Source organism: Macadamia integrifolia, unplaced genomic scaffold (assembly GCF_013358625.1).
Source record: "Macadamia integrifolia cultivar HAES 741 unplaced genomic scaffold, SCU_Mint_v3 scaffold3266, whole genome shotgun sequence".
NCBI classification, from domain to species: domain Eukaryota; kingdom Viridiplantae; phylum Streptophyta; class Magnoliopsida; order Proteales; family Proteaceae; genus Macadamia; species Macadamia integrifolia.
Genome location: NW_024869345.1, coordinates 14,506 through 24,210, shown reverse-complemented (window position 1 = coordinate 24,210; position 9,705 = coordinate 14,506). Strand labels below are relative to the sequence as shown.

The 9,705-nt window shown below is 39.9% G+C and overlaps 1 pseudogene; it reads left to right on the top strand.

The window, feature by feature from the left end:
- The first annotated feature begins 66 nt into the window (after positions 1-66).
- The window catches only part of LOC122067950, a 10,288-nt pseudogene continuing 649 nt past the window's right edge, over positions 67-9,705 (top strand).

Here is a 9,705-nt window from a genome sequence, read left to right as displayed (position 1 = left end):
CTTTCCACCCTTTGTGCAAAATCTCAGTAATAATTTTGCTAATATAATTTTCCTCACTTTTTTCAGATCGATGAATGGATAGAGTATGCCTCTATCTTTTCTCGTGGTTCTGAATTTGAGAGGCTGCACCTATGTTGACGAGTATCTCTTATTGAGGACTTTCTTGGTTGGTAGTAGCCTGTCTGTCGCAGATATAGCTATCTGGGCTGGTCTTGGAGGTAAATGTTTGTTTTGCATCCATTAGGCAGCACTTCTGTTCTCATTTCCTGCAAATTGAGTACATTTATGTTTATGCAGTCTGATTTTTTTTTTTTTTTTTTTTCATTTCTCGTGAGTGGAGCAGTTTAGCTTACCTTTCTATTCTACTGTAGAAGGTGGCTTACTATTGTCCATGGCATACGTAACCTGCACATGCCTGGGTGAGAACCAGCCTTGTTATCTGCCCTAGCTAGAAGGTTGATCGTTGGTCAACCTACTTATTTTTTTCTTTCATTTCTGGTGTGTGGAGCATGTTTAGCTTACCTTTCAATTCTACTGTAGAAGGTGTTTAATGTAGGACTAGATTTGATGAGTCAAACTAGATCCAAACTGCAAGAAAGTTTAAACCAAAGAACAACCAGTCCAATCCCAACAATATAAAAGAAATCAGAAAGTTATCTACCAGCCCAGCAGAATATCGATCTCAAGAGATAAGGATAACAGAATTCCAGTCAACAGTGGTTCTTTAGGATTAAACCAGGAACAGAATAGGAGTCCAATCAAGTTCAGATCAACAGAATAATGTAATAGCAGTTCAGAAATTACCAACAGCAAGTAACAAGTGCCGATCTTACTACCAGAATCTACAGATCACTAAAAGACGAAAACAGGGAGAAATATGATAACTCAGCAATCTGAGGTCAGATTACTCTCAAATCTGGATCGAGTTCTCCCTCATACCAGTAGAACCTTAGGTTTAAAAATCACAGCAAAGTGACCAGCAGGTAGAGCTGGACAGAGGTTGACAGTTTCACCCAGAAAAAAGGCTATCGCCTGGACAGATCTGAAGTGAGAAGAGAGAAATACCTGGGCAGCAGTAATCCATAATTATAAACATGAAAGAGAATAAAAGACTTGAGAGAACTTCCTGGGCTTCTCGCCGCAAGGAGTCGCTCGGATCAAACACCAAACCCAACACCTTGATCAGACACAAGGAAGCCTCCACAGAGACCAGCGGCAGCGGCAGCAATTTTTTTCATTCAAACAAAATCGTGGGCATGTGTAGCAGCCCTTCTTTATTTATAATGATGGGGGAAGTGTTTACAAATAATAGAAACTCAAAGTTACTAAAACTACTAACATGTAGCTACTAAAAATAGAAATCGTAAACTAATGAAATTAGAAACTATATTAAAACAGGAATTAGAAACTAAATAATAATCCAATAACCCCCATATTAGGATTTAAAATGTAACCGCAAGCATACGGATTAGTGGAGCTACGGGTTGAACACAGGGAGAGTAGCCACTTTATTTTTGGTTTCTTTTAATAATGCAAAAGTGAACCGATCAATGGTTGTGATCTAATTCTAACTACTGTCCTAAACATATGTATCTAAAATAAAGTCCTAACCGTTCGTCATCTAAGAATTTAAATACGCAAGCCACGCAATTAAAATTAAATAAATAAATAAATGAAAATAAACAACCCACGCAATTAAAAAGCAATGAAGGAAAAAAAAAATGCTGAAATAAAAATAAAGTAAAAGAAAGGGGATAAAGCTAGAGAGAGGCTCACAAGTAGGGTTCTCTACTTAGCCCAAGGGGTGCATCATAATATGAGCTTCCCTACTTGACTAGAGAGTCACTCTTACAAGGGTTACTCTACTTGGCTTTAGGGAAAAGGAGGCAATTAAAATAAAAACAATAAAATGATGGTTCTATGGCTAGGAGGGGCAAAGCCAACACATTCATTAGCCATGATCCTTGGGGGAAAGGGCAAGCAATAATGTAACGATTGAAATTAAAATTCTAAATTAAGAAAGAAAGGGTAGTCAGAAGAGGGAATGAGAGGGGGGAGAAGACTATTGAAGAAGTCTACCTACCTGAATCAATGTTTGAACTTGAGAGCTTGGATGATTTGAGATACTGCCAACCCTAAAAACCAGATCTGGAATGAACCAAATCTGAAATTTCTAGGCTTGGAAAAACAAATCTTGAACAAAAAAACTGAACTTGAAAAAGAGATGCTCCACGGCTCGTGATTTTGTCACCTAGATCTAAGCTTAGAACTATAACTTAAAAATTACAACTCAATTGCATAAATCATAAACATAAAATGCTGAATAAAAATAAAAGAGTGCGTGCATTAATTGAAATAAAAAGCTATTACAAAAGTGATTAAAACAAAAACAAAGAAGAACTAAAACTAGAGAGAGAGAGAGAGAGAGCAATTTCAAAAAAAAAACTTCGAAGAAGAATGAAGTGTCCCCCCTCCTCTTACATGAGTTGTATTTATAGGGAATGGGGAGATAGGGTAACAAATTTCTCTTTCTTAAAAGGGAAAACCCACAATTGGTAGGTGAGATCTTTTGAGACCAAAAGTGCTAAGGTGGAGGAGAGAGAAAAGAGAAATATACTTGGAGAAATTTCTTATAATTTTTTTTTTGCTTATTCTCTTTCCTCTTTTATTTATTTATTTCTCTTCAAATCTTGTGCATAGACCTTGTTGGCCAATTTTTTTTTTCTTTCCCTTGGACGATTTTCCTTCTTGCTTTGTGTGATTTGGACAATCTTTTGGTGATGATGTGGAGGAGAGAGAAGATTCGGACAAGATTTATTTCTCCCTTTTTTTTTCTTTCCTCTTTTTTTTTTTTTCTCTTCTTGCGCAAGAAACCCCTCCCACGATTTTCCTTGCTTGGAAGATGGACAATCTTCTAATTTGATGTGGAAATTCCCTCCATGCCCTTAGTGCTTTAAGTGAGTGAAAAATAGGAAATCTTCAACAAAATTCTCCAAAAAAAGGACAACTATGAGATTCGAACTTGAGACCTCCTGATGAGCAAGGTAATTTTGCGCACCATAGGTCACCAACTATCTAGGTAGTTGTTGTTGGAGAGATATGATGCCCGATAATGCTTAAGGCCTTTAAAATACAAAACCTGCAAAAAGAGAGAAACCCAAGGTAGCTCCATTCTAAATATGTAAAAATGTATGCTTTACTACAAAACCCAAAGTAGTTCCATTCTAAATATGTAAAAATGCATGCTTTACTACTTAGATTTCACATATAAATGTGTTCATCATCCCATCACTTGCCCAAACCGTGGGCCATCATGAGCCAAATCTGGTCGACCCAGTCAGCCACTTGGGTCGACCCTTTTATTCCTTCTTATGTAGACCTTCGGTGCTGCATCAGTGGTTTACTATTGTTCATGGCATACATAACCTGCACATTCATGGGTGAGAGAACCAGCCTTGTTATCTGCCCTAGCTAGAAGGTTGATCGTTGGTCAACCTAATGTGTGGGATATGATGAGTCAGTCCAAACTTTCTTATTAAAGAAACATATTGTCATTTATTGTGTTTCTTCTCTGTGTGTGTGTGAGACACCTGCATGTTTGGTTTACCAATTTTGAATCATTTTCCACTTGCATGTTTGGTTGACCAATTCTGAAAGATTTTCCAGACTCTGGATCTTCACTAAATTGGATGATTAAAATCATAATCTACTGCAATCTGTTCGGTACTCAGCTCAGTTATTTTGTTCATGGGTTTGTTAGTTATCATCCGACATGATGAGCGTCTGTTGCTTGTCTGAAAGATTAAGCCATGCATATGTAAGGATGAACTAATTCAGACTGTGAAACTGTGAATGGCTCATTAAATCAGTTATAGTTTGTTTGATGGTCTCTGCTACTCGGATAACCGTAGTAATTCCAGAGCTAATACGTGCACCAAACCCTGACTTTTGGAAGGGATGCATTTATTAGATAAAATATCGACGTGGGCTCTGCCCGTTGCTCTGATGATTCATGATAACTTGACGGATCGCATGGCCTTCGTGCTGGCGACGCATCATTCAAATTTCTGCCCTATCAACTTTCGATGGTAGGATAATGGCCTACTATGGTGGTGACGGGTGACGGGTGACGGGTGACGGGTGACGGAGAATTAGGGTTCGATTCCAGAGAGGGAGCCTAAGAAACGGCTACCACATCCAAGGAATGCAGCAGGCTCGCAAATTACCCAATCTTGACACGGGGAGGTAGTGACAATAAATAACATTGAGTCTGGTAATTGGAATGAGTACAATCCCTTAACGAGGATCCATTGGAGGGCAAGTCTAGTGCCGGCAACAGCGGTAATTCCAGCTCCAATAGCGTATTGTAAGTTTCACTGTCAAGTAATGATCCACCCTTTCCTTCTTGTCTAATCCTTTTTCGCCCCAAAATGTGGTTCTATGGTGTTGATATTTCTTTCTGTCCTTGTAAGTATTTGTTTGCCCTTTGTCTTTAATTATTGATTACGTTTATAATATGCTACTATTCTGTTATGTACAGGTAGTGGACAAAGATGGGAGAGCTTAAGAAAGTCGAAGAAATACCAAAATTTAGTCTGTTGGTTCAATTCAATAGCAGCAGAATACAATGTGCTGTTAAATGAACTCACAGCAGCATATGTTGGGAAAAGTGGTCTTGGAAAGTCATCCATGGTCAACCAAAGAAAAACGAGCAGCATGTTAATCAATCAGCAAGTGTGAATGGGGAAAGCAATGAGAAGGGAAAAGTTGGTAGTCGACCCACCTTTGAAGTTGAGCTTCCCGATGCTAAAATTGGAGAGGTCCGCTTGCGGTTTGCACCGGAGCCCAGTGGGTATCTTCACATAGGGCACTCAAAAGCTGCACTCTTGAACCAGTCTTTTGCTCAAAGGTACTAAGGTCATATGATTATTCGCTTTGATGACACAAATCCCTCAAAATAAAGCAATGAATTTGTTGAGAATCTGCTAAAAGATATTGAGACTTTGGGCATCAAGTACGAAAAGGTTACTTACACTTCAGATTACTTCCCACAGTTGATGGAAGTGGGTGAAAAATTGATACATCAAGGGAAGGCTTATGTTGATGATACACCAAGGGAATAGACGCAGAAAGAAAGGATGGATGGTATTGAATCAATATCTAGGAATAATAGCCCTGAGAAGAATTTGGAATTGTGGAAGGAGATGATTGCAGGTTCTGACAGGGGATTGCAGTGTTGTCTCCATGGTAAGCTGGACATGCAAGACCAAATAAGTCATTTCGAGATCCAGTGTACTATCGGTGCAATCCAGTTCCTCACCATCATATTGGGTCCAAGTATAAGATATACCCTACATATGATTTTGCATGTCCTTTTGTTGATGCTTTTGAAGGTATATCACATGCTCTTCGATCTAGTGAATACCATGATAGGAATGCGCAGTATTATAGGATTCTTGAGGATATGGGATTGTGCAAGGTCCACATTTATGAATTTAGTCGGTTGAATAAGGTATATACACTTCTTAGTAAGAGGAAGCTTCTTTGGTTTGTTCAAGATGGAAAAGTTGATGGATGGGATGATCCTCGTTTCCTGACTGTGCAAAGAATAGTTCGTAGAGGTTTAAAGGTTGAAGCCTTGATAAATTCATTCTTGAACAGGTATGATATCATGTTGGTGGTTTAATCTGATTTGTGAGGTTTTTTTTTTTTTTTGGTTTTTCATTTTTGCCTTAGTGTTATAGACTTTCTACATGTTACTGTTTGCTGTGCACTTCAGGGTCCTAGTCATTGACCTAGTGGCCTCTGTTTAGATTTTTTCCAGGTTCAGATCTGCTTTTTTTAATTATATTTTGATTGGGTGCAGATGGAGGTTTGGCTGGGGTTTTCAACCTGTTCTGGCTAGATACCTCTCCCCTGCCATTCCCCATTCAACCTTATCCAAAATAGACATGTTCAGTCTATTTGCACACATGCATGCATATTTATAGACACATGTGCTTACACAATTGGCACTTTTTTCATTTGCAATAATTCTGTATACTGTTCATAGTGACTCGATGCATGCATGGTGGGTCAAGGTCTACATGATGGGGACATCAAAGTGTACAATCGAAAGAAGAAGAAGACCCAACCAGTCCCATCTCTGTGGTTGGAGGATTAGAAGAAACCAGGAAGAAGAAAGAAGAAAGAGGAAGAAAGAAGGAGGAAACAGAGGACTTGAACCAGCCTCCCAGCGCTGGGTTCGACCCCCTTGTTTCCCCATTCAGTAAATCTTGTGGACCCCACCAAATCTTACTTTACTTTGCTTTAATTATGATATTGTTTGATTTGTTTTAAATAATTAGAAACTAGGACTTCTTTCTATTAGGTAGTTTATTATTTCAAATAACTAAGTTTCCAAGTATCTTTTTATTTTTAGAAGTTTTATTCTATTAAAAGTGTAAGGCCACTGGCCATTGAGAGTTAATGAATTAGAATTGAAAAACAGCCAATGAGCTAACCCCCCACCCCTCTCACGATTCTCTCTCTCTCTCAATCTCGTCTTTCTCACTCTCTCTTTCTCACCTCTCCTTTTCTCTCTCGGTCCTCTCTTCTCTCGGTTCCCCCTCTCTCTTCCAATTTTCCTACTGTTGCTGCTTACTGTTACTGTTGCTGCTTACTATCTACTGCTGCTGCTGTTACCCTTTGATCCTGAACTGCTGCTGCTGTTTTATCTCCCCTTGATGCTGAACTGCTGCTGCCGTTTTTTCCCCCGGATGTTGAACTGTTGCTGCTGATCTCCCCTTTGATGCTAGACTGCTGCTGAACTTCTTTTCAATACTGGGTGCTGCTGTTCTTTACTTCAAAACTGGGCTGCTGCTGAACTCCTTTCAATAATCTAACTGTTATTGGACACCGTCTTCAAAATCTGGGTGGTCTTTTTTTTCTCAGACCTGGGCAGCAGGTAAGTATAGAATGAACCCTCCCATTCTCCCATTATTCCCTCATTATTTACCCCATCAACTTCCATTAAAACCCACCCCCTTTTTAGCCATTGTTTAACCTTAAGTATTGCTGATTTTCTTATTACTAGTATGACTGATTTTAGAGCATATAACATGAGACTTTTATCTACCTTTGGTGTTTAATAGGCTAGTGCTATAACTTAATTTTGCTTGCCGCCATGTTCCCTACCCCATGTTCCCCCTTGAAGCTTGAGTGAATTTATGTGTTTTTCTCCCTAGATTATTATTGCTCTTTGCTACTTTGTTCATTGGTCTCATTCTATTTTGTATGTTAAATCTTGTTTGCTGAGCTTCCTTTGTCCTGTCCTACCCAAGTCCCTTGAGTTTACCCTACCTAGTTAGTTAATCTTGTAGGAAACCTAGTCACCTAGGAACCCTCTACATCATCTTGGTATCAAAGTATGGTTTTGTCTAGGTTTATGGTAATTAGGTATTGTTGTCCCTTGTTTACATGTCTTACCTTTTGAGGTCTAGTCTCCATCACAATCTATCCGTAGTTGAGTCTGAGTTAATAGAGTGTCACCATAGATTAGAGGACACCATTTTCTTCCTTAAGTTGGCGGGACCAAATAGCATTGGATGCTATTCCCTTCAAAAGCACATACTTAAGAGGGAGATTTCTGACCTCAAGATTGAGAGGGATAACTACGTGTCTCAATTGGAGATTCTAAGTAGACCTTGAGTCTTCGATGGCCACTGTACCTTGGCTACCCATCTCCTTATGTCCACTCGTAGTGGTAGAGCATACCAGAACATGTCTGACCTTTCTGACACCCCCGCCCAACTTGAGCTATTGGCTGAATTCATGAAAGCCATCCAAGCTACCCTCCAAGCTAGCCAAGCTATACAGGAGACAAAAACTGCCTATCACCAAACCCTCACCGATAAGTTGGCTGCCTTCAAGACAAGTGCCCAAAACCCTGATGGACGGCAAGGCCATAACACAACTGGCATAAAACCTAGGGATAGAGGCTTTAACCCTGAGGAAGTGGATGAGAATAACTACACTGATGGTTATGATCAGATAGGGGATAACTTCGAAGGCCCAAGGCGTGGTAGAGGTCGGGGTAGGGGTTGAGGCCCACCGCCAAGACACCATACCCAATATAGAGATGATGAGGGTTATGAGCATCATGATAGGGGCTTTGATGTCAGACGGATGATTAAGGTAGATGCCCCTACCTATGACGGTCAGATTGATGCAGCCATTATAGCTTCATAACCTCCTGAGATAGGATGGATCAGTAGCCGAGAAGCCGAAGATAGCTGTGGGTGAGAGGCCCAGGCTGAGATAGCCATATCCCACCCACATCTGTCACAACTCCATCCTCTTCTTATTATTCTCTTTGTTTGCTTGCTGTGAGAGAGTGTTTGAGTGATCAAAACCAGCCTACTGAAGTTCAGAAACTCCAACAAAAGATCAGGTTGAAAGCAGCCTGGAGCAGAATCGATTTCAGCCAGTTTGTCAGGATATTGAGCCAAGTCGATTTTGGATGTACCTCCTAAACTACCGGGATTTTCTTCAAGCCCTTTTAGGGATTTTTTGAGACCCCTAAGAGCCTCCTTCAACCTGAGTTTGAAGGCCATCAGAGGCCTAGACAGCCAGCCGCACCTCTCTCCTTCTGGCCGAAACCCTGTTTCAGCCAGGGTGACCTAGGTGTTGTTGCTCTATTGAAGGACAGTTGAGGGGATTACTTGGAGGATTCTACAGGCCTATTTAGGCCCCCTTTTGTTCAAATGTGAGACTTTTGATTTCCATATTTTTTAGGCTATACTTCAGCACTATTTTGAGTTTTACCTTGATCTATTTGGCTTCTTTGATCTGGGATCAGACGTGTTGTTGGTTGTGAGTTGGTTGTTATTGGGGTTTGTTTACCTAGGGTGAACCTACCTTCCATTACAAACTCTTCTATCCTAACAAGCTGGCATGTTGATAGCATGCTAAGCGTATGGTTACAATTATTTGTTCAATCTAATATTTAGATGTTTGCCAATACTTGCAGTCTCAGAATCTCCCATGCATGCAAATTCAGAGCTGTGCTTTCTTTTTTCTGTACTCTCTTTGCTTCATTCTTATCTTCTCTGTTAATTTTGGGTACGTCTGAACTTCTGTTAAGTGCTTGAAAGGCTAATCTCTACTTTGCTATATTTTTTTTTTTTTGGTTTTAGGGGGGGCTCGAAAAATCTCAATCTCATGGAGTGGGACAAACTGTGGACCATTAATAAGAAGATAATTGATCCAGTATGTCCCAGGCATACTGCAGTTGTTGAAGAACAGCGGGTGATGTTGACCATTGCGGATGGTGCTGAGAAGCTATTTGTCTGTATAATTCCTAGGCATAAAAAATATGAAGGGGCTGGAAGCAAAGCTACGACATACACAAAGAGAGTATGGATAGATCATGCTGATGCAGTCTGTCTCACAGGGTGAGGAGATAACTTTAATGGATTGGGGGAATGCAATAATTAAAGAAATTGTAAAGGACCAAGATGGAAATATCACTGAATTGGTTGGAGCTTTGCACATTGAAGGCTCTGTCAAGACCACAAAGTTGAAGCTTACATGGCTACCAGTAATGGATGAGCTTGTTAATCTATCCTTGTTTGAGTTTGACTATTTGATCACCAAGAAGAAGGTATATGCCTTGTTGTAACTACTTTTAGTGGTTGTTGATTATTTTTTTTTCGTATTTCAAAC